Source organism: Sesamum indicum, linkage group LG1 (genome assembly GCF_000512975.1).
Source record: "Sesamum indicum cultivar Zhongzhi No. 13 linkage group LG1, S_indicum_v1.0, whole genome shotgun sequence".
Lineage (NCBI taxonomy): Eukaryota > Viridiplantae > Streptophyta > Magnoliopsida > Lamiales > Pedaliaceae > Sesamum > Sesamum indicum.
In genome coordinates this window covers 6,284,126-6,289,110 of record NC_026145.1, presented here as the reverse complement: position 1 = coordinate 6,289,110, position 4,985 = coordinate 6,284,126, and the positions used below count along the sequence as shown (strand labels likewise).

The 4,985-nt window shown below is 27.0% G+C and overlaps 1 non-coding gene across 1 annotated transcript; it reads left to right on the top strand.

The window, feature by feature from the left end:
- TRNAG-UCC lies at nt 4,644-4,715 on the top strand. Its single transcript has one exon. It is a non-coding gene; the product is annotated as a tRNA-Gly (tRNA).

Genomic DNA, 4,985 nt, shown 5'->3' with positions numbered 1-4,985 from the left:
CTGACAATCAGAGTTGATGATGTTCAAATATAGTTTCTTCTGTATGTCTCAGATTTTGTAATAAAAGATGGAAATGAAATAGATTACAAGAACAGCAGATCTGCATAGCATTTTAATGATGTTTATTTAATAATTTTCACATGTGAAAGTCAATTCAGAATAGGAAAAGGGAAAAATGTAATTTAGCCCTATGTGATATTGTAAATGTGTAAATTATATCCTATGAAAAATAAATAACAATTTATCCTCCTGCATTTTTTAAAATGCAGTAATTCATCCCTCTGTGTTTTTTAAAATTAAGCAATTTATCTTTCTAGATAGAGGATAAATTGCTTCATTTTAAAAAATACAGGGAAAGTAAATTGCTATTTATTTTTTATAGAGGAGTAATTTGCTCATTTACAATATCACAGGAGGTAAATTACATTAAACCTGAATAGAAAATATACCTCAAAACAAGGCTACAAGTTGTGTCTATGCACATGTCATGTTTTATTCTTTTTAAGGAGAAAATTTAATTTATATCCGATCAGACTGAATCCAAATGAATCATGCGGTAAATATAATATAATCACATAATTTTTAAAAAAATTTAAATCACATTAGAAGTGTAATCCTGATACAAACATTTTTCATAAAAAAAGAAAAGTATAATTATATTGATTATATAAATATTAAATGACCAACTTCCTTTTGAATAAAAATTTTATCTTTGGAATTTACCGTAGAATGTGGTAAGAAATGATGTTTTGGCTTATGTTGTAAGATTAATTTCCATAAATTCATGTTTTTGGTTTTAATTTTCACAGAAGTGTACTTAAAAAGAAAACCACCTTCTTGAAAAATTGATTTACTTATTCTTCCTCCAAACAAATACTATATGAGTTAAACGGATTTTAAAATTATACTTGCGCTCCTTTTCAGAATTCCGATGCCCTGATAATATTTTTATATTTTTAAAGGACTAAATATTAATATATAAAGGCAATCGTGTGTCGTTGTAAAGAATTATTCTCAAATTATTGTCATTGAACTTAATGTAGCCGTTGATAAATAAATAAATAAATAAAACTAGCCGCATCATTAATAATTATACAAAATGTTGAATGAGACGTAAAATTAAAAATTTATATACATTTTTTGATGATGCTAGTATTTTTCTTCAAAACATTAATGAAAAATGTACGGTTGTAAATAAAATTATTGAAGAAGGTGATTTTTTCAGAATTATTCCTACCAGAAAAACTACAAAAATCATCATCTTTATATACTATATAAAATAAAATAAAACAAATCCCGTTTTTACTCACAAATAACAATTAATGATATTATGATACTAATTTTGTAACTTACCAAAAATATTCTTATTTATTTTAAACTATCCCTACTCAAATTCTGGGAAATGAAATTAGAATCAATTATTGGATGAGAATTTTACTCAACTTTAAAGACATAATTTGTATGGTATAATTCACACATGATAGTATGGAATTCGAGATAGTCATCATTGTGTATTTTATTTTTAAATTAATTACATTTTATCATTCGAACTATGACTGTTTTGATATTTTGACATTTAAACTTCTTTTTTTTTCCCTGTTTGTGTCAACTTATCATCTCAACTTAAAACTTTGCACTATGTCATTTATAACTGTTTTTCCACCAAGATTTTTGATCGAAAAAACAGCATATGTAGTGCACATAAGATATTTAAATGTTATGTGATGTGATATCCTTTACATACGCACCACATGTGATGATTTTCTAGCAGAAAAATCAACAAAAGACGGTCATATATAGAAAAATGTAAATTTCGCAAAGTTGAGATGGTAAGTTGACACAAAAAAATAAGTTTATATGCCAAAGTATGAAAATGGACATAATTCTGATGATAAAATACAAATTCTCCTTTATTTTTTGATTATTTTTTATATTATTGTACCACATAGAGAAGTAATCATTAGTAATATATTTTGACATTGCATGAAAGATTTGAAGCATAATCAGTACTTTCAAGAATTGGACTTATCAAGATATCAAGTTATAAATAAATGTATTGTTGGTATATATGTAGTTTGGTGAAACAATGATTCATGTTGAATTTGATTTCAAATTGAAACCCATAATTTGTAGGAGAATTGAAACTCTCTATGGCTTTCTATAATTCTTTTAAAGATTTAAGCTATTAAGTTTTTATTACAAGCTTCTGAGTGTTTGATAGTGGTATTTTTAGTTATAGTGTTCAAATCGAAAGAACTGCAACCGTCTCATCTTGGGATAAATTACGTTGAATTCGGTGCACTATTGAACGGGACGTAAATTTTCTTCAAGGCAAGCTGTAGTTCTGTAATTGGGTTAAAATAACGACTTCAATTAGACTGAGAATTGTTACGATACAATTCTCGTTGTAAGTTTTTGAATTTCATTTTCTTATTGTAAATAGCGTTTCTAATTGCCTTTTGTTATTTGTTCCAACGTGATTTTAATTACTTTTGATTTTTAAATCCGATTGTAATATTTCAAAACGTTATTTCAGTTGCTTGAAACTGAAATTTTCCAACAATTCATGCATGCAAGGTACAATTTTTAAAATTAGACTTATTCGGAACTCTCAACCTAAGAGAACATGATTCGAGAGCATACCAATACGACCAACTCAACCATATTGTATCATCTAAATACGTGGTGTGTTTTTTCTTTTTCATTTTTTTTTTAAATAAGAGCAATGAATTATTATTAATTAAAATAAATTAATTATAATTATTCATGTCAAATATCAATATGCAACAATGATACTACGATGAATAATATCAGATACAAAATACATTTTGCTTTTGGGTTGGGCCAACGTGGGCTCACTTAGATCCATTTTTGGACCATAAATAAAGCCCCCATTTGGATCCAAGAATCGAGATGAGTTTGGTTAAATTCATGGGTCTAAAATCACATAGCGCTCCTAGTTCTCAACTGATTTTTGTTTTTTTAAAATATATATATATATATATATATATATAATAAATAAATAATTGAATATATATAAATATTAAATATCAATTTAGGATAAGTAAATATATATCTGATGTACGGATTTAAAAAAATAAATTGATAATTTCAATAGTATACCAAAGCCAAATCGATTATTTTTTTTTAAATTTTCCAATTCACCGAACAGAGAAATTCGATTTTTTGATTGGGCTCAAAGTGAGTATATTTAAAAACCCACTTGGATCCAAGAACACAATTCAAAGTTGAGTCGGGTTAAATTCAATGAGCCTATAATCACTTCCCGGCCTCGAGTTCCGAACCTTAAGGCACCACGATAATTATTTTGGCGCGATCTTGTGAAATTTAAAAAATATTATTTAGGAGGTCATGAGATTGTATGTCTTTTGCTAGTTAGGCCATGATTGGTAAGAAGGAATGGGGCAGGAATGGAATTGACGTTCCAGACTCTATTGCTATACATATGATTGGTATAATTACGTATAACTAAGGAAAGGAATCGATGATTCCATAGGAGTCCCTGTTCCCTTAGGAAAGAGAATAGTGATTCCATCCCCACACTATGGTATTATCTATTCCTATTATGTTGAAAATGGAATTCTTTTTTTCCCTTGACAAAATTATCCTCATAAACCAGAACAAAACCTGCGTCTTTTTCATCATCCGCTTTCTCTCGTCGTTTTCACGTATTATATGTTTTATAAATGCATTCAGTGTTTTCAAAATAAAAATATATTAAAGGATAAATTTGTCATAAAATAATTTCATTCCGTTACTAACCATTCCTTTATGATTTCCATTCATGTGAATTGAATCAACTAAGGAATGATCATTTCATTGCGTTATATTTCTTGTATATACCAATCATAAAAATGTTATTCAAATATGATTCCTTTTCCATTCTTCTTCCATTCCTAACTATATTTCATTCCCACTCAATTTCGTTCCTGCTTACGAATCATCATCTTATTAATTTTGAAATGGTGGCTTTTTTTTATCCAAATTTGAGTAATGATTTGAGGGGATTTTAATAGTAAATTTGTAAAACTTTGGGTTAGATGATTTGATATATTTAAATTCTAAACTGAATAATGTTCTTAGTGTAATATTTGTTCATTTATATATAATAAATAAGTTTCTATGATTGTCAAATATATATATATATATATATATGATTTGATTTATATTTTTCTATGATATAGGAATAATATATTATAGAAAATGAAACAAAAAAAATATGAAATATTAAATATGTAAAATCATAAATTTTATTGGTGATAAATTATTCAAATTATTTAAAAACTCTAATGTTAACTTTACATGAGAGAAATTTTGAAAAGAAATTAAAAAGGGTGCGATTATGATAATGATAGTAAAATAGTTCAATATAAAATTAAATTTATTTACATAAAAATCAAAAAGATAGAAAAACCCCCCAACTCAAGGCTAATTTCTATAATAGTTTCAAAAATAGAAATTTTCATACCAAGTACAACAAAAATACGTATTTTTTTTCGATATGGTAAAAATACCTTTTTTAAATTAGAAGTTGAAAATCACTTTTTGAAAAGTATCGCGAACAGTCCCTGAATACATGCGCACGCTTTCAGAGCCTAGTCGTGGTAAGGTATGAACGTCGAGCGTTTGTAGTCCAACGGTTAGGATAATTGCCTTCCAAGCAATAGACCCGGGTTCGACTCCCGGCAAACGCATTTATGTCTTTTTTCCTTGCTGTTTTCTGCTTTAAGTTTGCCAATTAAAATGCCTCACCATAATTTAATATCAAAAGGTTGTATCAAATATCCATTTCTTCTTTCCCAACCGTGATTTTGGTAATGATAAAAAAAAATAAAAAAATTATCCTCGACCTGTTACTGTGTCCCAAATCTTTTTAAATAAAGAATTTTCTATAATAAAATGTTGGGTAAATTATATTTTATCTTTTGAATTATAATCATTTTTATACTTTAGTATTTAAACGT